The following is a 24398-nucleotide window of genomic DNA, read 5'->3' as shown; positions in this document are numbered from 1 at the left end:
AATTGTTTTGTAAATAATAACAAATAACAAATCATTTAAAACATTTGTATGGATTAAATATTTGTAAAAACCCACTATTTGTGCTTTGGCAAATACCGTATTTGGCTACTCCCCTATAAAGGAGTGCCATGAAACAGACATCATAGAAAGATAAGAAACAGACTGGAACATTTGAGCCGTCCAGACAGTAGGAAAGGGTGGAATATAGAGAAGTGGGTTAATTCCTGGCAGGTAAGGGTTTCACACACACACAAAAAAATGATGTTAGGCAAGCACTACTGTGTGACAGAAAAGTCTTAGGAAAAAAAAAAAAGAAAAAAAAAAAAAGACTACAGGTCACACATATGAAAATGCTCTAATATGGCCAACTTAAAAGACCAGCAAAATCTAAAAGAAAAAAAAAAGAGAGAGAAGAATTAAACAATTTATCATAGAACGCTAAATCCAGTGTATAAATTTTGTTGAGCATTTTTTTCATTGATATTTTGAAAGAAAATATCCCATTTTGTTTTCCACTCCTGCCATCTAGTGGTCAGTTTACATATCATCAACACAATTTCCATCAGCGAAGATCTCCAAATACAGCTTCTTAACTGCCTGGTATTTAGTTGGTAAAAGCCACTGAAGAAATGGTGTCTGTGTCTCTGGTCCACACTCAACAAAATTGATGACTAAAAAAATCAAGACAGTATTTTAGAGTTCAGAGTAAATCTACATATCTAAATATAAATCAAGCTTTAATGTCATTCCACTCGTTTAAAGGAGTATAAGAGTGCTGATTCTCATTATCGCTAAATGTCTTCACTCACCAAAATCGGATAGACTTCTTCATGCAGTTACACATAAACCTGTCATCACCTTAATAAATTCAAACGATATCCATTAATGTACAAGAGAAGTTTAACAGTTAAACCGATCAGCCAGCCAGCCATGGTGATTAGACACAATCTTGCTTGCAGAATAATTTTAAAAGCTGAATATTTGAAAGTAAGCGAAGTTTTGAATTACAGGACAGTTCATTATTGATTATGTTTTTTCATATGATTTCTTAGCTGAGAAAGAGCAGGACTGGGACCAGCTCACAGAAGTCAAAATTCTTTAACGGGATCAAGATTTGAAGACCACTAGTCTGTCCCAAAGAGGAACACATGATCCTACCCCGGTTTCAACAAAATAAATTAAATACATTTTTCACTCTCTTTTTTTTTTTTTAGACAAAAACCTAGATATTCATGAAGATGTTTGATTTGTTGATTTCCTCGCTGTGTCCAGTTTGAGAAGTTTCTTTCATGTCTTGGATCTCTTGAGATGGTGACGCTGAAAGGATGGTGAGAAATTCATTGTCAGTCTCCTCAAAGCTTTTGACTAGAACTGATCTGTAGCACAAGACAACTCAGAGAGTCAAAAAGATTAATACAAGAAAAAAAAGGTCAGAAAGGAATTACAGATGATTAACTCAACTTTAAGAGAAATATACCACAGAGGACCGGCAGGCAGCCTGTATTAGAACCCTGAGCTACATTTAGAATTATGAGTAATTTAGAATTATGACATGTCTATGTCAAATGTAGAAGTTCCGAGGAAAAAAAAAGATAAAGTCAGTGACATTAAGTTTACCTCAGTAATAGTTCACTTCCTCTTCCTCGCTGAATCCAGCTTTGACAGCATCTTCAATATCTTTCTTTTCTTCAGGTGCTGCAGCTGGTAGAATGGCCAGCAATTCTCCCTCATTCTTCTTCAGTCTTGCATCAGCACTCCTCTCAAAGGCTTTTTGGTTCTCACGGACCAGTTGTAGAATACTTTTCTGTGCTTCATCACACCCCTTCTGTAGCTGTTGATGCTCTAGTTTAAACTCTGGTTTACTCTTATCCATGGCCATGAGTTTCCCCAGACTACTGACTCTGTCCATTAGGTACTTGTTGGACACTTCAGCGTAGGTCTCTGAGATCATGTGGACAAGACTGGCGATGTTGGATGCCTGGAAGGCCTGGTTGTAGAGCAGGTCTTTAGAGAACAGTTTGCCATTGTAAGACAGTTTCTGTGTCTTCTAGGATTTTGTGACAAAATTGTTGAGAGTTTTGCTCAGGCTGACCTTCACAATGTTGGACACCATCTGAAAGAAGTGTACCATCTTCTCCCACTGCACTTTCACTCTACCCATGGCATCCATACCTTTGACCAGCATTTCTATGGTGGTTTTGAAGTCAATCTCCTTGGCTGTATAGTTTTTCAAGACGGCCAAAATGTCAGTCCTTCTCCAGCTCCTTCTGCTTCTTTTCCATGTTCTCCACAAACTTCTTATACGTCTCTCATCTTGTTTAGTTGTGCTTGGGTTTGCGCAATACAGAAGTGAGCATTCTCTGACGCCCTTTCTCCTGCAGGCATTTTACCAAACCCTTCACTCTCCTGCTTGTACATCATTGGTGGTTTTGGCATCATAGATGGAGAATTTGTGACTATTACTTCTGCTGTCGAAAGCTTGGGCTGATTCAATGAGCATTTTCAATTAGAGATGATCTCCTTTCTTTAAGATGAACAAGATTTGAGGACCACCAGCCTGGACCTAGGAAGAACATATGATCCTACGCTGGCTTTCACTATGATAAATTCAATTTTTTTTTCACTTTTTTTTTTTTCTTTTAAGTCAAAACCCAGTGCAAAAAATGAGATCCTTGAAGATGTTAATTAGAAGATACAAATGTCCACCCTCTCACTGTGTCCTGTTTGAGAGGTCTCTTTCATGTCTTAGATATCTCAAGATGGACAACACAGACAGTCAAAAAGATAAAAAAATAAATAATAAAAATAAAAAAAAAAGGTTAGAAAGGAATTACAGATGATTAACCCAGCTTTGAGAGAAGTATACCACAGAAGACCAGGAGCAAGCATGTATTAGAAGCTTGTGCTACATCTAGAATTTTTATGTGTCTATGTCAAATGTAAAAGTTCCGGGAAAAAAAGGTAATTTCAGTGTTATTCGAAATGCGCATCCTCCTCTTCATCAGTGAATCCAGCTTTGACATCTTATGTAACACGATGCTCTTCTTCCTCAGTGAAGCCAGCCTGGACATCTTCTTTAATACAATATTCTTCAGGTGCTGCAGCTGGTAGAGTGGCCAGCAGTTCTCTCTCAATCTTCTTCAGTCTTGCATCAGTACTACTCTCAAAGGCCTCTTTGTTCCTTAGGACCATTTGTAGAATACCTTTTTGTGCTTCATTACACTCTCTCTGCAGCTGTACATGCTCCAGTTCAAACTCTGGTTTACTCTTATCCATGGCCATGAGTTTACCCAGCCGACTGACTCTGTCCATTAGGTACTTGGTTGACACTTCAGTGTAGGTCTCTGAGATCGTATGGACAAGACTGGCGATGTTGGATGCCTGGAAGGCCAGTTTGTAGAGCTGGTCTTTTAAGAACAGTTTGTCATTGTGAGACAGTTTCGGTGTCTGCTTAGATGTTGAAACAAAGTCTAAGAGATCTGTCTTTAGGCTGACCTTCACAATGTTGGATACCATCTGAAAGAACTGTACCATCTTCTGCCATTGTTCCTTCACTCTACTCATGGCACCCATACCTTCGACCAGTATTTTTATGGTGGTTTTGAGGTCAATCTCCTTGATCTCGTAGCTCCTCATGGTGACCAAAATGTCAGTTAGCTCCTTCTGGTACCTCTCCATGTCCTCCACAGATTTCGTATGCGTCTCTCTTGCCATGTTCATCTGCACTTGTGTCTGCTTAATACGGAAACGAGCATTCTCTGAGGCCCTTTCTCCCGCAGACTTTTGCCTAAAGCCTTTGCTATCTTGTATGTACATCAACTGTGGTTTCTCTGATGCCCCTTGTCCTGCAGGCATTTTACCAAACTCTTCACTCTCCTGCTTGTACATATCTCTTGTCTTGTCTAGTTGTGCTTGGGTTTGCGCAATACGGAAGTGAGCATTCTCTGAGGCCCTATCTCCTGCAGACTTTTTACCAGACCCTTCACTCTCCTGCTTGTACATCATGGGTGGTTTTGGCATCATAGATGGAGAATCTGTGACACTCTTGCTTTTGCTGTCAAACGCAAGGGCTGATTCAATGAGCTTTTTCCAATTAGAGATGATCTCCTTTGTTTTATTCACACTACACTGACCTGTAGGTGCATACTCTGCAAGCTGCTGACAGAGGTTGATTCCTCTTTCACATAAGAGTATAGCTTTTAGTTTTGATTCGCAGTCTGGAAACTTTTCCAAATTGTCTTGAATTGTTTTAAACTGGTCTGCTGCAAAATCTGTGTTTGTGTATTTTTTTTTTGGATCATACAGCTCCTTCCAGTCAATGGTATTCCCTTCAATGTATCGTCCAATGAATTCTGTTAGGAGAAGAATTTGTCCAGACTTGCTGTAGATACTTATTTTATCAATGTCATCTGCAGCATCATCCCTACCTTTTGTGTTCTCATCACTATCCTCAGATGGTTTTGAAAAAAGTTTGCCCAAAAATGGTGGAATTGCATTTAATACACCTGTAAAACCTTCTGTTATTCCTTCAACAAAATCCATGCCAATCACTTCCCATCCATTAGAAAGTGAATCCATTGCTTTCTTCCAGTTCTCTTGGGCGTCTTCCAGTTCCCTCTCCATTGTCTTCATTGCCTTCTTAGATCTTTCACTGGCTTCTCGTGATGCTTCCTCCCTCATTTTGGCTTCTCCCATTTTTTTCTTGATTTCCCCCAGCTCCTCTCCATAGAAATGCTCTGCGTTCAGACATGCCTGCAGTATTTCTTGAATGATATTGATGACATCAGTAAACTTGTTTTCTGCAGCACTGGCCAACTCCACACAGTCATCTGCAATAACTCGAAGGTTCTCCAGCTGGTCAGGAAGAAGGGCCTGGACAACCTCATCACTTCCCTGAAACAGAGTCTTCATTGCAATCTTCATGTAGTCTGGCACAGTGGAAGTGTGAAGGCGGATGTGATCCATACTCTTATGGGCTTCATTGAAAGCCCACCAGCCAGAGTCACACACTTGCATGAGGGAAGCATGAAATGACTCTGGGTATCTGATGTACCTGTAGCCATTGTTGGGTGGGTTTTTGTTGAATGAGAAATCAGTTTTAGAGGAAATGAAGACCAGTTCCACCAGTATGGCTATGGCGATTGGTGCTGGTACCAGGTACTGTTCCCAGTTGGCATAAGGTTTCATTATGAGCTGGGTGGACTCTATCATGTCCTGTGCTGTGGTGATACTCTGAGTCATCCTTAGAATTTCAGAAGCCTTTGCTTTGCTTTTTCTACAATGAAAAAAAAAATCCTGCAGAGTTAAAGATTGTCTGTTGAAAAGCAGAAACTTCATTTAGATGCAGGATAATTTTGGACTGATTTCCTGCCAAACGTCATAACATTACAATAATGGAAAACTCAGTCTTAAGCTCATTTGTCAATTTAGGAGTCCCAAGGAAGCGTAGCTTACTCATTGATCATGAAACTGATTTTTGTCTCTGTGGTGGAGTAAAGTTCACATGAAACAGATAAAACTACATTTCATCTCTATTTAATCATACATCCATATGTGCATTTTTTTTGGTTTGTAGGAAGATCTGGATGCATGTGCAGGGCTTTCTCAATTTTACTGCCAATGAAAAATGAAACAAAAAGACTTCTCAAAACTTCAGTGCACTGACAATTCACAATGCACTGACAATTCAATTGCACACAGACAGAAGGGAAAACCAGGTGTGTTTATACAGGACAAAACAAGACCAGACTGATTGAAACTAATTTTACAATTAATTTGGAAATCTGGAAATGCAACAGAAACCCGAAGTGAACTGCCAAGTAGAGGGGGAAAGAAAGAGCCAGGGTGAGACAGTTTTCAATTTGGTTGACTTTGTGACTTTTGTCATGCACACAACCATATATTTTATATCCAGAGGGTTTGTGTGAAATGGGTCAAACATGTTGCAGGTTCACACACAAACCCATCAGTATGTTTCAAGTACAGATGAGGGAAATAGGTTAACATTTGTGGCTGCTGTGAGCAGGTTAGCGGTTGTGGCAGCTCTTAATGTTTGTTCTGTTTGTGTTTCTAAGTAATTGCGGCTATTTTGTGTTCTCATTTCTATCTGTCTCTCACTTATCTGTCACGTTTCAACCTTATCACTTGCTCTCTGTTTTGTATAATTTTCTTTAGTTTAATGGTGGGTGCCCTTCAGTATTTATGTTTGTACAGCAGTGTAGTTTTGTAGTGCATATTATTAGGGGTCCAAGCAGTGAAGATTGTGTTTTTCTTTAAAAAATAATTTGCTACAGGAAACATTTCAAGCACTACATCTTACACATTAATTAAATATTATTCTTGTCAATCCACTTGATAAATATTTTGCATTTGATGATCATCTCAGTTTATAACTATGGAATATCAGGGTTTCTAAAGACACACTGAGACACTCAATGGTTTATAGAATTGTAACAAAGGACTTTGGGTAACACCTCCTGTTTCCAGCAGCAACCAATAGTGCAAGCAGTCACTCGCCATTGGTTTTCCCTCCCCATTAGATGCGCCAATCACAGTCTCACTAGTCTCCATAAGTACTGCCGCAAAGCGACCGTCTTTGTCGGCGCGAGATTCGAAAGGAGAAGACTTGTGGGGAGACTGTGATTGCGCGAACACTTTTGGAGAAACTGCTGTGATTTTCATCGCGGAATACTGCTGTATTCTGCATTCACCTAGTCTTTGTGTGCGTTCGGATACCAGTAAATAAACTCTGCATTGGTAACATATGCGCGCTTTGAGTTTACTTTGTATCCGGTCGTTCGGTGATCATGCCCGCCGTTATGTAAGATTGTAAGTTTGTAAGGTCCTTTGTTTTCGTGATGGCGGCATGTATCGGTCTGTCTGTATGTTTGCTGTGTTTTCAGTCGTTTCAGTACATAGTATTACCTTTTATCATGTCTTATGTCGGTAAATGTAGCGTATCGTGAGTAATACATGCTCTGTAATGCGGATATTATGTCTGTCGGTATTCGCAGTAATGTATGTTCGGTTTACTCGCTATTTAGATGCCAGTTTTGCCATAGGCATGTGTATATTCGTTCAGAGTGTAATACTACGTTCTCTGTCTTGACTCTAGCTGTGTGTATGTATGTACTTGGTGGTGTATCTAATTTGGTGCTGTTATCTGTTACAGAACCACACACAAGGCACCATACATAGATCACACACACAAACACAAACATAAAGCACCATACACAGGAACACACTAGTACCACACAATTACAAACACAGCAATACATACACCCCCCATTCACAGCTTTGTATGCACGGTGATTGTATACATACCACCCATTCACAACTTCTCTGTACTTCAATTTCTATTTAAATAAACCCATTAAAGAAACATCTTGTGTCGCATTCTAACTGGATGCGCCATAGCGGCCCACACACTTCCTGTGAACCACATACAGTCCTTTATACACTTCACAACAAGAACAAAAACAGTATAATTGCTGTACGCTTCTGCTGTAATCGAGGTTGGATTGAACTATAAGACTATACTTATGTAAAGGTAGTAGAATGTTATAGCTTACTGTTTGGGAGTGAATGCAAGGTGTTCTGTTGAAGATGGTTTCCTCTGTTGTGCTTTGTTCACTTTGTGAGACAGAGGACTTGATATAGTCACCCCAAATTCTTCTCCCCTCCCCAAAAAGGCGGGGAATAGTATGTTGGAAAGGGGTGAGTTCATAGAGACTGTATATTTCAGTTTCTGTATTATTTAAATACAGTTCTCCTTAGCAGATCCAATAGGCAGGATCAGATGTGGGGAGGAGAGAGTGAGTGAGAGGGAGGAGGACAGACCAAATAAGAAGATCCCTTTACTGAGGGACTACTGAGAGACTGTAAAGTCAGACAACAGACTGAAGAAAATGCATTTCTTCTGAGAGCAGCACTCAGACACATTATCTGTCTCTGTTAGCATGTTCATGGTTTTATTTCTGTTAGCTGACTTTTCTCTCTGAGGAAATGAAACGTGACTGAATTGCTCTTCTCCAGGTAAGTGCTATGACAAACACTTGTTTGCAGTTTTTACAATCTCTATATTTATTTACAGAATGATAACGCAATTATGAAACATCCAATTATGCTAGAAACACAATAATAAATTCAAGGTTTAATTTGTCTTACATGTTTATATTTGTGTTTGATCACGAAAGACCATCTATTTTACCAGAGGTGGGAAGTAACGAAGTACAAAGTGACAAAGTTACTGTACTTAAGTAAAGTTTTTCTCTGTGTGTGTGTGCATGAGTGCGTGTTTGTGCGTGTGTGTATTTATGGAAGACAGGGGGTTTGTGTGAAAGAGAAAGCAAAACTGCTACCAAGAGAGGATAGTCAGTTTCCAACTGACTTTGACACAGTGGTTAAGTGTGCATCTGCACGTAGTACAGCCCACGTGGCTGAGATGAACAATGCAGAGAAGCAGAGGAAGCTTGCAAAAACCACTCAGGCCAACAGACAAATGCAACCTTGTCAGGACGGTTTCAGAGAACAGAGAAAGAGAAAGAAAGAATGAACTCGCACCTTACAATTTTGTCTTGCAGTTCTTATCAGGTCTGCAACACATGCAAAGGCAAAGAGATTTTCTCTGCACTCTTCCAAATAATAGCAGATTCCTCAAAGATTTCTCTCCACTCTGAATATGTAACTGTGAAATTAAATACTTTAAACTGAATATCACATGTTGCTGATGTTGTGTTCTGTTGTAGAATCATCTGCATGTTCATAAATGCATGAAATGCTGAAACACTAGGAACACAGAGTGACACCAGAGGGGACCATCTACATGTTGTTTGTAAACTTAATTTTTGTTGGAAGTGTCTCGTAAATGTTACTCAGGGGCTATGTCAGGGACAGCTTTCACGTGAGAATGAAGCCTAAAATGGCTGAAGGATTTTCCAAGCATCATAAGAGCTGAGATGCTTAAGTGGGACATTTGAGGACATCAGCAGAACTAAGGAACTCACAGATTGCAAAGATCTTAAGGAACTGGGGGAAAAGGATGTGAATGGAAGTCAAGTCTCACTTTACAGACAGTGGGATAGAGAACGCAATGCAAAAGCTGATATGACAAGGTGTAAGATGTAGTTTTAAATTTGTGGAGAGATCCATGTAAATTGTCAGTGTTAACAGATGTAAAGACTCTGAGGAGTCTAAAAGCAGCCTTGAGGCTAAAACTCTTACTGTTGGCCCACTATCACTTGCACATTTTAACAGGTATAAAATTATTGAGTCAACAGTTCAAGGATGTGAAGTAGTAATGATTAACACTCTGTTACGTGAGCTATTCTGTAACATAGACTCTAGTACTATTATGAAAGTGTGTTAACTTAGCCACAGGCTAAGCTATGTATTGCTAGCAATCAAATCTGTTCTTGATGGAATGAAGAGTTGTTGATGTCTCAGGGACCTCTCAGAGCAAAGCGGCTCACTGTTTCTCCCAGTTCTCACTTTCTGATCCATTAATTAGATTCACCAAAACGCAAGTGCTGCACTCAAATATTAAAATGGAAATCATTTGAAAACATTTTAAAGAACTTTGTTAGAGGAGTACCTGTTCCTACAGTTAGTTGTGTGGTATGTTTGTAGTCATCATCACTCTTCAAAATAAAAACTCCTGCTCTATGTCTCTAAGAGAGTCATTACAACTACCCATCATGCAGTGCACACTCTGGTTGCCCCGCTCCTCACCAGAGACAATAGAAAACAGCTGATATTCTGTGACTGACCGTGCAAGTACTGTTCACCCATCACATCCTGATCCTCACCTGGGCAAGCACAACTCATGCTTTGTTGGGCCTACCACTTGAAACCAAGTTGAGATCACAACAACGTTTCACGAACAGATTACAAATACGTGTGCATGTGTTTCTCTCTCTCTCTCTCTCTCTCTCTCTGTGTGCATGAGTGCATGTGTGTATTTATAGAAGACAGGGGGTTTGTGTGAAAGAGAGAGAAAGTAAAACTGCTATCAAGTGAGAGGATAGTGTGCCGTATATGTGTCAGACAACACGTTTCCTACTGACTTTGACACAGTGGTTGCGTGTGCATCTGCATGTAATACAGCCCACGTGACTGAGATGAACAATGCAGAGAAGTAGAAGTAAAGGAGGTTTTAAAGCTGCCTGCGAAAACTGCTCAAGTCAACAGTCAAATGCAACCTTGTCAGGACTCTTTCTTTCTCTTCTCTGTTCTGAAACAATGAACTCGCACCTTACAATTTTGTCTTGCAGTTCTTATCAGGTCTGCAACACATGCAAAGGCAAAGAGATTTTCTCAGCACTCTTCCAAATAATAGCAGATTCCTTAAAGATTTCTCTCCACTCTGAATATGTAACTGTGAAATTAAATACTTTAAACTGAATATCACATGTTGCTGATGTTGTGTTCTGTTGTAGAATCATCTGCATGTTCATAAATGTATGAAATGCTGAAACACTAGGAACACAGAGTGACACCAGAGGGGACCATCTACATGTTGTTTGTAAACTTAATTTTTGTTGGAAGTGTCTCGTAAATGTTACTCAGGGGCTATGTCAGGGACAGCTTTCACGTGAGAATGGAGCCGAAATGAAGCCTAAAATGGCAGAAGTTTACTTTGTCCGGATATTTCCAGATATACCACTTTCAACACAGTGCTAAGCAAGGCAAGGCAATCATACTTCTCTCACATTATTAACGCAAACAGCAACAATGCACGCACTCTTTTCAGCATGGTGGACAGATTAATTACACCCCCTAGACAAACTGAATCTGAACTCAACATAAATAAATGTAACGAACTTGCACGTTTGTTCAGTAGTAATACTGAATGTATTAGATCCAGACTTGAGCAGTTTTCACAAGCAGCTTTAAATCTTCCTCTACTTCTACTTCTCTGCATTGTTCATCTCAGTCTCAGTCACGTGGGCTGTATTACGTGCAGATGCACACGTAACCACTTTGTCGAAGTCAGTAGGAAACGTGTTGTCTGACACATATACGGCACACTATCCTCTCACTTGATAGCAGTTTTACTTTCTCTCTCTTTCACACAAACCCCCTGTCTTCTATAAATACACACTTGCACAAACACACACGCACGCATGCATGCACACACAGAGAGAGAGAGAGAGAGAGAGAGAGAGAGAGAGAGAGAGAGAGAGAGAAACACATGCACACGTATTTGTATTCTGTTTGTGAAATGATGTTGTGAAAAAAAAGAGACCAGCTTCAACAGAACACCTTGTATTAACTGCCAAATGATAAGTGATAACATTCTAACAACTATTTACAGTAACTGGAGCCGAACATAGCAGAAACATGTTATGAACTTCTGACTGCGCCCAAGAAAAGAAAATAACAAAACCACACAGATTTTAACCAGTCACTAACAAGGTGTATTCACTTGACTAAGTTGAAACTTGGAAAAGATCGGAACCAGAATAATGTCAGACGGAAAATAAATAAATAAATAAACTGCTGTAAGCACTTAAATCCTAAAGGGCACCTACCATTACACCAATGTAAATTATACAAAACAGAAAGCAAGTGAAAATGTTGAAATGTAACAGATATATACACATGCAAGTGGCAAACAATGAGAACACAAAATAGCCATAATTACTTTGAAACGCAAACAGAACAAACATCTGTACTTGAAACAAACTGATGGGTTTGTGTGTGAGGTTGCATAATAACAAGTCAAGACAGAGAAGTCCCAAGCATGTCCAAAGTTAGGGATTACCAAGTCCAAAGTAAAGTCCAAGTGCTTAACCTTTTGTTTCAAGTCCTAAACAAGTCTAAATTAAAAAAAAATTAATGCTCTTGCACTTTTGCCTGAGTGGGTGAATGAGTGAGTGAAGTGTGTGTGGGTATATATATATACACACACACACACACACACACACATATATGTGTATATATATATATATATATATATATATATATATATATATATATATATGTATATATATATATGGCGGCAACTATATACAGTATAAAATTTTATTATTTTTTTTGTTGTAAATCAGTAATAGTTTTCCAGAGCTTGACTCTTTTCTGAAGCATAAACAGCTGCCAGTCTCCTGTTTGTCTCTCTAATGGCATCTACAAGACTCATCCCACCCTCATCCTGGAGGATCTGATGACCTGTGATTTCTCCAGCCACCTTCACCACATCCTCCATCACCTTCATCACCGGCTCCAGGAGGATGAAGCGTCGAGTCTGAAGTTCCAGTACGTCGGCTGTTTCACTCAGACGACCCAGGAGGTGGACAGCACTTCTCATCTTTTTCTGGAACTCTGCCAAGGCCTCTCTCTGCTGTTTCACCTCCACTATTTCCTCTTTAACTTGTTTAAGGTCCTCATCTGTCTGTCTGATTGCATACTCTATGTCTGAAATTCGAGACTGATAGTCAGAGATCCTACCATTGTAATACTGAACATTAGAGTATGACCTGTCCACCTCTTCCCTTGCGACATGGGAAGCCCTTTCAGCTTCTTCCATTTCCTCAGCACCACTAACTGCCATGATTGGTCCTATGCAGAAAGAAAGTACAGATTATGCCAGATAGAAAGATGCCACCTTAATGAAGAGAATTCCAGCTGAGAGACTGGCTGGCAAATGTTCTAATAAATTGCTTTTATACATTTGATTGTCCTACTCATCTGTCTCCTGTTTTCTCTGCATTAACTAAATGTGTAGTTTGAGACTTTACCTGCCCTTGGCCCTTTGGAAAAGATCCATTGCTATCCAAGCTATCAAATTTACATAGTCATCATTTGCAACACTAATCATATCTAGTACTAATCAAGTACTAATCGCACAGTGAATGAACCCAGTGAGAAAGATGTAGTACCAGCTGTCCATCCAATGAAGGACACTCCAATTCCAGCATCTCTCTGAGACTCTCCACTCCTTTCTCTCTCACGTAGTCTGCGAAGCACATCTTCAGCATTTTCTTGGCTGTTCCTTGCCTCCTGCAGTCTCTGACTTGCAGAATTCAGTGCCTGTCTGTCTCCGTTCAACTGAGTGTTCAAACTGTCTAAGGTGCGTCTCTTTTCTTCTCGCCGTCTCTCAAACCTCACCTGTACTGCTGTGAGATACTCTGTGTACTCGTCCAGCTTCCTCAGTGCTCTTTCTGCCTCTCTCTCTGTCTTCTCCATGTCCTGCTGTGTTCTGACGATCAGCTCTCTGACACGCTCATAAACAGAAGCGTCACTATTCGTTAGATCTGCGTCTACACTGAGGAGTGAATCACACAAGTTCTTGAACGAAAACATTCCATCACTCAGAGACGGGACAATGGCACTGCTCACAATCCAGACACACACTCTATTGGGTTGAGACAGAGAAAGAAAAAAAAAAGCAGTGGTCTGAGTATATAAATAAACTTTTTTTTGCCCCTATTCACACCTAGGAGCAATTTAGTACCTCCATTTCGCCTGACCTGCATGTCTTTGGACTGTGGGAGGAAACTGGAGCTTTGTGTGTGTGTGTGTGTGTGTATATATATATATATATATATATATATGGAGAAGATATGTTCAAGTGATGTACAGTGTTGCCTGAAACACTTCAGTAAAATAAGCCATAGATGATCTTTCTCAGTCAAACGCAGATATAAAATATAAACATATAAGCCTGATTAAATCTTGAATTTATTATTGTGTGTATAGCATTTTTAGATGCGTCATAAATTTTGTTATCATTCTGTAAATAAATATAGAGATTGTAAAAACTGCAAACAAGTGTTTGTCATAGCACTTACCTGGAGAAGAGCAATTCAGTCATGTTTCATTTCCTCTGAGAGAAAAGTCAGCTAAAAGAAATAAAACCATGAACGTGCTCAGAATCACAGATGATGTGTCTGAACGCTGCTCAGAGGATGTAGCAGAGTGCTGTGTTCAGATTAATGGTGTGTTCTTACTGCTGTTGTCTGACTTTACAGTCTCTCAGTAGTCCCTCAGTAAAGGGATCTTCTTATTTGGTCTGTCCTCCTCCCTCTCACTCACTCTCTCCTCCCCACATCTGATCCTGCCAATTGGGTCTGCTGAGGAGAACTGTATTTTAATAATGCAGAAACTGAAACATACAGTCTCTATGAACTAAACCCCTCCAACATACTATCCCCCTCCTTTTTGGGGAGGGGAGAAGAATTTGGGGTGACTATATCAAGTCCTCTGTCTCACAAAGTGAACAAAGCACATAAGATTCTACTACCTTTACATAAGTATAGTCTTATAGTTCTACTCCACTTCGATTACAGCAGTAGCATTCAATAATTATACTTTTTTTGTTCTATGAACCATTGTGTGTTTCAGCTGACAGATAAGTTCCATAGTTATAAACTGAGATGATCATCAAACTCAAAAGATTTATCATCAAGTGGACTGACAAGAATAACATTTAAACAGAGGTCGGGAGCTACCTCAGTACTTCCCAGCATGCAAAGTTAATCAAGCACATCAAATGACAAACGTGACATTACGAATCATACATTAAGTATGTGTCTCTATAGTATGAACAGAAATTGTTTGTCTGCATAACGAGACACTATAATTCCCTTCACGTTTTTGTTGTTCAGTCAATATAAACAAGTGCGTATGTCTTACTTTGACACTGATAGTCATGCCACAATTAGTTGAAATAAAACTTAGCTTTGTTCAAATGACGCTTAAGATAACAAGATGCCAAAATTCCATTATCGCTTTCATTGTAAAGGCATCTTAATCGGCGATCTTCCATCAGTGACGCAAATGCATATGTAAAGCGTTCCATGTGTAAAACTAAGTTACAAGTGTAGCGGTATTGAAAGTTGCTGTGTTGTAAGTATTCAAGGATTGCTCGAGGGGAGACGTATGCGTGTTGTATTGCGCTTTCGTTGTTCAGTCACTTTAAACAGCAGTTTTCAATGAGACATGTGCTTATGTAATACGTTATTTTGACACTGATAGTCACGTCACGATTAGTTGAAGTAAAGCTTAGTTTTGAAATGATGCGTAAAGTAAGATACCATAATTTCATTATCGCTTTCATTCTTAAGGCATCGTAGTCGGTGAGGACGCAACGCCATTGCCTACTACATAACTCGATAGGTAATTTATATTCAGGACAAGAAAATACTCGTTTATAAAGCCCATGCACTTTAATTAAAAAAAGATTCTTAGTTATAGACAGAAGTTGGGAATCGTAGCCGAAGAAACCTTAATTTCTCACGCTCACGGTCAGATGTATGAACAGTGAAATGAACGTGAGAATGTGCGTTCCTCCACGCCAACTTCATGTCTCCTGTACGCACATTTCCAGTGTTTTCTGTCCGTTAGCGATTCTTAGAGAATATGCAGTGAAACTGCTAACATTGGGAATTGGTTTGCGAGTCTTTCGGAACACATGGAGATGCCGGAGACGCTGGGTTGCTCGAGAGGGACTTACTCAGAGTGCGTGCCACTGGAGTCTCCTGCCGCCGTACAGTCTAATTGAAAATAAAGAAATCGCACTAAAGCCAGAGAACATATGCTGCAGCCCATTCACTGTAAATAGGGACACCTATTTGGCATCATTGCATCTTTACTCGTAAACTTTTATCTAGTTGGTTCTGGGAAGGCTATTACATAAAACTGAATCTAGTAGTCTATAGAAAGGTTACCCAAACACATGGAATTTTTTTTTTCCTTCTTTGCGACCTTGTACGCATTCACAGTCTCCCTCACATGCCGGCAATACCCCGTTTAGAACAGTGTCGCCCACCACAGAGGACACTCTGTTCTAACGGTGCGAGTCCCTCGACTCCTGGACCCCCGCCCGCTCTGGGCAGCAGCCCTCGGCTCCATGTCCACTTTAACGTAGGACCACTTCTTTTAAATTGCATTTAGGGTGCGGTTCTCCGACCTCACCGCATTAATAACCTCCGCCACGCTGTCCCATTCCATTTTTTTTCTTTTAATATTAACGCCAGAGGACAGAGTGCCAAATAAAATACCTTTTCCGGCCTCTACCTCTGACGATAGCACCTCCACCTCGCACTCGATGAAATTTCTCCGTTTTTTTTTTTTGTTTTGTTTTTTTTTTGGCAGATTGCCACTTCCTTTCACCATACTTCCTGAATTTGAAGAGAGGGGAGCTTAGGCCTGTTCATCTCCACTAGCATATTACAATCGGTCTAACGGAGGGAAGTCTTTTGTTTCATTTCCAATAAAACTGAGGAACCCCTGCACATGCATCCAGATCTTCCTAAAAAGCAAAAAGAAAAAAGAGGGTAAAAAATGCACACATAATTAAATAGAGATGAATAACTTATTAAAGAGAGATTAGTTACAGATGTAGTTTTATCCGCTTCACATTAATTTTACTCCACCAAAGAGGCAAAAATCATATTTTTAACATGTTCCAATTTTTTTAAATATGCCAAAATTTTGCTACAAATTTTGAGAGTGCAAATTCCTCATGTATGTGAAATCCCCATTCATTTTACAATCAATGAGTAAGCTAGGCCTCCTTAGGATTCCTAAATTGACAAATGATCTTAAGATTGAGAATTCCATTATTGTAATGCTATGACATTTTGACGGACATTAATCCAAAATGATCCTGCATTAAGCTACACTAAATTAAGCTACTATTTTTCAACAGATCTTTAACTCGACAGGATTTTTATTCACGTCATAAAAATGCCGGTCAAAGGTATGGATGCCATGGGTAGAGTGAAGGAACAGTGGGAGAAGATGGTACACCATTGTGAACACCAGTTTGAGCAAAACTCTCCACAATTTTGTTACAACATCTGAGAAGACACAGACGCTGTCTTACAATGCCACACTGTTCTCAAAAGACCTGCTCTACACCCAGGCTTTCCAGGCATCCAATATCGCCAGTCTTGTCCATATGATCTCAGAGACCTACACTGAGTTATCCAACAAGTACCTGATGGACAGAGTAAGTAGTCTAGGCAAACTCAGGGTCATAGATAAGAGTAAGCCAGAGTTAGAACAAGAGCGTCTACAGCTACAGAATGGCTGTGATGAGGCTCAGAGAGGTATTTTACAACTTGTCCGTGAGAACCAAAAAGCCTTTGAGAGGAGCACTGAGGCAAGATTGGAGAAGATTTTGGGGGAATTCCTGGCCATTCTACCAGCTGCAGCACCTATATTAAAAACATAATCAATAGTAATGAACTGCTTTGTAATTTAAAATTTTGCTCACTTTCAAATATTCAGCTTATACATTGATTCTGCAAGTAAGACTGTGTTTAATGTGGGGAAAAATATTGCTTTACTTTTCGAAGGAAACTGTGCCTCATGGCTATTGTCACAATGAAGTATCTATACTATAGAGACCTGTGCTTGCTCAATAAATATATGATGCAAAATGTATCTGTGTGTTAGAACAATGAGCAGGGCCAGCTCCATGCTGGGGGCAAAAGGGGGTGCCGCCTCTCAGATAAAATTGTTGTCCCCTCAGTTTTAACTGTAGCCTTTTAACTGTAGCGATAGACACTTCATCAGTAGCAACAAGAAATCTGTTTGATAGAATGTCCAGTAGTTTCACTGCATTAAATGCAAACCAGCAGGAAAGCGGCTAATGAATATCGAAAGTTCGGTTGCATGAACAAACCCAAAGCGCACTCCCCTCCGCCTCATAAACAGCCTATCATATCCCTGGAGCGTGCTTTGAGTGACACGCAAACAGCCAATCATTTAACAGGTGCATGTTCAGTTAAACTATCAACATTTGTTGCAACAACAGAAACGGCATGGAGCGAGAAAAATCTGTGCAGACATTGAGTAAATTGATGATAAAAGCAAGGTGGTTAAATTAAAAATCATGACGGATTATTAAGGCCACATTGAGGTGTGAGTGTGTTTATCTGTGTGTGTCACTGCAACTACGATGGACCGGTGACCGGTCCAGGGTGTCTCCCTGCCTTTCGCCCAGTGACTGCTGCGATAGGCTTCCTCAATGTGGCCCAATACACCATCATGCAAAATAAAGTGCTTAAATTTAACCTTTGTTCTTTTGTAGTCAATCAAAATAGGTTGTTTTATTCCGGTGACTATTTTTGCCCTTATAGTCATGATTTGATGTGCTGCTAAGTTTCCTGTTTCCCTGTTTTTAATAGTAGCGTTGCACTAGTGACAGTGAGAAATCTCTGGCCACAGAAAAATGGTCTCACACATACACACATTCACACACATACACACTGTCAGGGTTCCTGCATGAACTGTTTTCTCTGTTGTGCCCCTGCTGGTCATGTCTGGTGTTAGCTGTCATTTGTTTTTGGTTTTGTCATGTGCTTTTGCTTATTTTGGTTTTCCATGTGCTCTGGCCCCGCCCCTCACTTATTGTGTCATTGTGCTCACCTGTGTCTCGTTGGAGTTGTATTAGTCTGTCTATTAAAACCCTGCCTGTTCTACCCTTTGTTTGTCAGTTCGTACCACTTTCCTCAGTGTGTTGGTCTATCCTTCTGTTATTCTGATTGCTTTCTGTGTTTGACCTCTGCCTGTTTTTTGACTATTTTTGCCTGTTGGATTTTGCCTCTTCTGCCTGCCTTGCCCTGTACCTGTTTTTGAACCTTTTGCCTGTCTCTGGATTTTGCCTTTGTCTGTCGTTTTGGATTGTCTGCCTCCCTCTGACTGCTCTGTGGTACGACCTCTGCTTGTTTTTTGGATTCCGCTTTCTGCCAAGTGTATTGAAAGACTTCTGCCTGGCCCAATAAACATCTTATTCTTTCAGTAGTGAGTCTGCAACTGAGTCCCCTGTTTTCCCTGACACACACACCGTTTTGATCATACATAGTGCAGCTCCAGGCAACAACAGGAAACATCAACAGTAAATGTTGACAGCTTAACAGAGAAACATAACTCTGAAGTTGTTTTGGAGACCTCATATCTTGCTGGGTTTCAGTCACTACAATCAGGCCATGAGCCAAGGCTGTATTCAAAAGTTGATTTTGCTGTATTTGGTTACATGTTATTTGTACACTCCGGTAATTCAATTTTCATTTCAGAAACAGAAATTTAAAACTGAAAAACGAATGGTTCCTGGTCAGAAAATCTGTAAAATTGAAAGGATGTATAGGGCTTTTGAAAACAGAATATAACCTAATACAACCTAATTATAAAGGGAGACTGATACAAACAGGAGACTATATCCAGAGATATCTAGATCACCACAGGATGTTTGAAAATAAGAAGGACCGAATCCTAACTAACCTACTGTGAAGCTTAGCTAATACAACCTCAGATTGCAAAATAAAATTTAGTGGCACTTTTGTCAGGGCTGGAAAACATAAGGATCTAAGAAGTGTCAACACAGCGTGGTTATCATGAGATGGATAAACCAGATTAAATCAGTTCGAGGCACTGACGAAGCATATCACATCAGAACAAAAGAAACATTGACAGTGTCCAGAAGCAAAGCAACACAAATGTGTCAATGTCCAAAAACTTTTGGAGCTTGTCAGTTTGTGTCACAGTAGTGTACACAAACAGCATACAGGCTGAATGGACTTAAAAGAGGTGCTGGTCTGACAGTTTGGGAGTATTTTATCATATCATATTTTACCATCAGTATGTTAAAAACTAACCCAGTTCATACATGTGCAAAGTCTTACATTTACGACACCTGCTGTTGCAATATACCAAACGCTATAGCAGTCAGTTTCGGTGTAGACTGCGTTATGAAATATCAAATGATAATTTGCATGATAGCTTGTTATTTGTATCAACAAAAAAAGTCAGCATCAGAGGACCAAAACACTGACTAATTCATTAGGTGTTTTACTGTAACTAAAACAAAATGAAACTGAAATGCCTTGGGAAAATTTAAGGTCTGTTTCTATTTCATTCAAGTAATTATTTTGTTATCCGAAATATACAGCTACTGCTGTACGAAATATAGGTCTTCCCGTGAACTGTTGAACTTTTGTAAATGTTTTTCAACTGGCAAACAATCTGACTGCAGCAAAAGCACAAAACGAAAAGAAACAACACACAGTACCTTAGTCCAAAAACCGGAGTTCTGTCAAGTTGTGCTACCTATCGATAGATGCTACCCAGAGCACAGTCTTGGGTTATGTTTAGGGTTAGGTTTGGGGGCGGGGTTAGACTCCGTTATCGATTCACGCTATAGTAGCATTTCTCGACAAAGTAGCACAACTCGTCAGAACACCGGTCGTGGGTTGGCTTAACACATCGACGTAATCTGCCACGACAATAGTCAAATCAAATCAAGTCAAATCCCCGAGAAGGAGTTCACAGTTTCCACATGCACCAACTGCAGGATTCGTAGACTCAGCACAATCACCTCCAGCACAATCACCTTGCATGTAAAACTAGCTGCCAAATCTATGAAGTCAATTCTCTTACAATAAAACAAAACAAAAAAACAACTACACTTTACCACTGTCCCATTCAACTATAGATATTCTGTCCCGTTCAACTGAAGATATTCTGTCAGAATACTCTACCAACTAAAAGACAGACTCAGATCTACACAACGTTTTGTGTTGTGTCTATAAACCTGAGAGACGCCTGTAAAATTTGGGAATTTTCTCCTCACGCCCTCTCTCTCTCTCTCTCTCTCTCTCTCGCTCGCACTCTCTTTTTCTCGTCCTTTGACCCATGTATTAAACTGTTCCAATATTTACATGCGATTCTATTTTACATCAAAATAGCAGAAGCATTACATTTTTAACACTCAGATGGCATATAAAATTATTACATCAGAACAAATATCAATCAGTGTAAACGCGCCTAATGTTCTTTAAAAACATGACAAAACGAAAAGCGTGCTCACTTCCTGCAATACAATATTAAGTGTTCATTTCAACAAGTTATGTCCAATTTAGTGTGCAAAAAGAGGTAGATTATTACAGTCATGTTTATCCCTAAATAATTCACGTGTCTTAAGTCTAACAGACAGACACACCTGAACCTTACACGAGTTCATTCAAAGCGGTACACACACACACACACACACACACACACACACACACACAACTCGAAGTTGGGCCACTGACAGTTATAGTCTAGTGAGGTTTACTGTTGTAATGCATTGACTCTGTCACCAAGCATTACATTACATTTATTTTGCTGACGCTTTTATCCAAAGTGACTTCCAAGTGGCAAAAACAATTCAGGCTCCAGGATAGCGAGAGACCTGAGAGTGGACACTAAGTGCGAGCCAAAAGTGTGAGTTTCCTTCAAGAGAGGCAGGAGAGTAAGTATACAAGAGCACCTTAGGTGTGAGTAAGGCATGTTAGGTTAGAGGAATTAGTTGTAAGGAGAGGGGGTGCTCTCGGAAAAGGTGAGTCTTCAAGAGGTTCTTGAAGATAGGGAGGTACGCCCCTCCTCGGATGGCAGTTGGTAGCTTGTTCCACCATCGGGGAAACACAAACGAAAACAGTCTGGACTGAGACTGCTTGCTGTGTAGGGATAGTAATGCCAGATGATGTTCCTTGGAGGAACGCACTCGACAAGGAGCATAAGCCTGTATTAGTGAGTTTAGGAAGATGGTGCAGGTGCAGAGGTCACCCTGCAAATGAACGTTAGTGCCTTGAATTTGATCTGGGCAGCCATGGGTAGCCAGTGGAGGTTGATAAGTAGCAGAGTGGCATGTTGATTGAAAACCAGACACACCGCTGCATTCTGGACCCACTGAGAAATTATGGTACTGTCACGCCCTGGTCATTTCTTGTTTCTCGTTCCTTTTTTCCCCTCAGTGTGACATTAATGCTCCGTCGTAAGAACAACAATCAACAACAATTAATACCAGATAACTTAGATAAACAGAAGGATATGTCCTTCTTGTGACATTACTTTTTGCTGCTTTTTCAGCGCAGAGGAGAGGGCTGTAATCTAACGTTTGTCTGATTGACAGTTCTTGCATCCATCCTTATGGCTTCATTCTCCTAGCAAAACAAAGCCATAGGGCTCTGCTATTAGGAGGTTTACGACTTACTCCGAGTTAACTAACATTATCACTAAACCCACTTTCTGGAATACCCTTCAGCTGTGTCACTGAATTAGTGAAACAGATAGATGGTCCATTGAATACGTGGCTTTGGCAGAGACGTGACCTATTGTGTCTTCAAGCACTAGTGTGTGTATATATATATATCTATATCTATCTATACGAACCCAGTCCATATATATATATATATATATATATATATATATATATATATATATATATGGACTGGGTTCGTTATCATACTGATAATTATTAATTTATACAACTTTGACTTTGTATCATATTCAGGTACACAACTGAGCACATTAATACATTAGTAACTGGTACCACACTAAAACAACCTTGTGTCATGTTCTGTGTCATTTCCTTTGTTCCAGGTCATATTTAACCTGGCTGGGATCTGCTGCATAAAAAAATATTTACAGTTCTACCCTAGCTAACAGAAAAGCCTCATTGCTCCAGTGGTCCTTTTGACAGAATTTATGGCAGATGTTATAGTTTTACAGTTTATCAAGACAACACGAATGAAATACTTAGGACATGACGATGTAAATCAATGAAATTAAAACAACATAGATTCCTAAACAAGGCTTAGAATGAGGTTCAGGTGTGAGACAAACTTCTGTCTCCTCAGTGAGCTGCTCTCTGCTGCCCCCTGTCTCCTGGTCATAAAGATTATTCATAACTATGACGCTTTCACCTGTGATTTTTAAGAACCTATTAAGCCCTATTTCTGACAGTCAGACTAAGAATTAACCAGTCAAAGATGACTGCTTAGTGTTGGCAAATGTAAAATGTTACTTTGTATGTGTGGGCAAAGCTAGTGGGAAAGTGGTTCTGAGGTTTTAAAAAGAAAATCACAAACATTTAGGAGTTATGATATTTCCTGTTAACTGCAACTCCTGCAGTTCCGAAAACAAACAAACAAAAAAACAAACAAAAAAACCTCTTGTCTGTTCTGCTTTGTCATTGGCTATTTCTCCCTTAAGCTATGATGTTAAGCCTTGTGGCCTTATGAACATATGGCATATATATATATATATGATGGTGACAAAGAAGAAAACCTGAATAAATGAATGCAGAAATTTAATGAATGCTGATGCTTCCACATGGTTGTACTGCATAGTACAATTAAGAAATTAACATCCAGTCATGCCCTGTGGCATGTATAAAAATGCTGAGCAGGTCCAGCTTATCTCAATTTTGGATCAAGATGGAAGGAGGAAAAGATCCAAGTGACTTTGAAAGAGGGTTCATTGTTGGGGCAAGGATGGCAGGAGCTTCGGTCACAAAGACTGCTCAACTGGCTAGTGTGTCAACAGAAACAGTGACTAAAGTGACATCTGCCTTTACATCTATGGGAAAGACATCAGTAAAAAGGATTTGGAAATTGTGGTAGACAGCACACATTTGATGAATGTGATGCTCATGCATTTGTGCAGTATGATAGGAAAAACAGAAGAGCAACTCTCCCTCAGAAGCAACATTTTAGTCATTTTAAATTTGAAAAATGAGGTGTAACATAGTTGACAATACAGCGTCTTTTGAGTCTTTTGCGTAGTTTGTCTGTTCCTCTATTTGGTTTGTTGAGCAAATATTTCAGTTTTTGAATTTCTCTGTGTAATTTTGAGTTTTTCCACCTGACCTTTTTTCTTCCAGTTTTTGTTCTGTCTCAGATAAAGAAACAAACAAACAAATTAAATTTACTTTGTTACGCAATTTTCCTGTTGAACACATAAACCTGTTTCTGTCTTGCTATCATAAATTTCCACCTTGTCTCCTCAGGTTGATGGGCAACTTGGCGGTGTGGACTGTCTGGTGGTGTAGCTAAGTTGTCAAGCCTGCACTTTCTTTCTCTGCTTCGCTTTCCTCCAATAGGTCCTCTTGCTTCCTTCTTTCTCTCTCACTCATCTCTGCCACTGTTTTCACCTTTCCTTGTGATCTGAGCTTGTGCTATGCCTCTCTCTGCTTCTTCAAATATGTTGCTCTTCTTGCAGAATCAGCATCCTAACAAGCCCTGTATCTCTGCTTTTTCAGCTGCTGACTGATCTATCTAAAAAAAATGGATTTTTTAACTGTGTGTTGATGATGGAGAAAGGAAACGTGTGCCCATATGAATAATGTGTGTTGTGACCTTTTGTAGACCGATAATGATAATGGTTTGATAATGATGACTGATGATGTACACTACTGGGTAGCTTAGCTGACAGGTAACATAGTTGACAAATTCCTTATTTTGACCCATAATTTCAATGGCAGGCCTTACCTGGCTGTCCATGTCATTTTCTTGAACAGGTTAAAGTCATATTTGAACAAAAAAATCGAATTAATATCATCAAAAAAATTGTATACCATAAACATGTACATACATGTAATGTACTCATTGACAATGTGCTATTATAGATAA

General features: G+C 39.7%; 1 pseudogene; it reads right to left on the bottom strand.

Annotated features, from left to right (window-relative positions):
* Positions 1–1618: 1618 nt before the first annotated feature.
* On the bottom strand, positions 1619–6681 carry LOC115821787 (uncharacterized; annotated as a pseudogene).
* Between the last annotated feature and the right edge of the window lie 17717 nt (positions 6682–24398).

Source organism: Chanos chanos, chromosome 9 (genome assembly GCF_902362185.1).
Source record: "Chanos chanos chromosome 9, fChaCha1.1, whole genome shotgun sequence".
Taxonomy (NCBI): Eukaryota; Metazoa; Chordata; class Actinopteri; order Gonorynchiformes; family Chanidae; genus Chanos; species Chanos chanos.
Note: the sequence above shows the minus strand (reverse complement) of the source record. Positions and strands in the feature narration are given on the sequence as shown.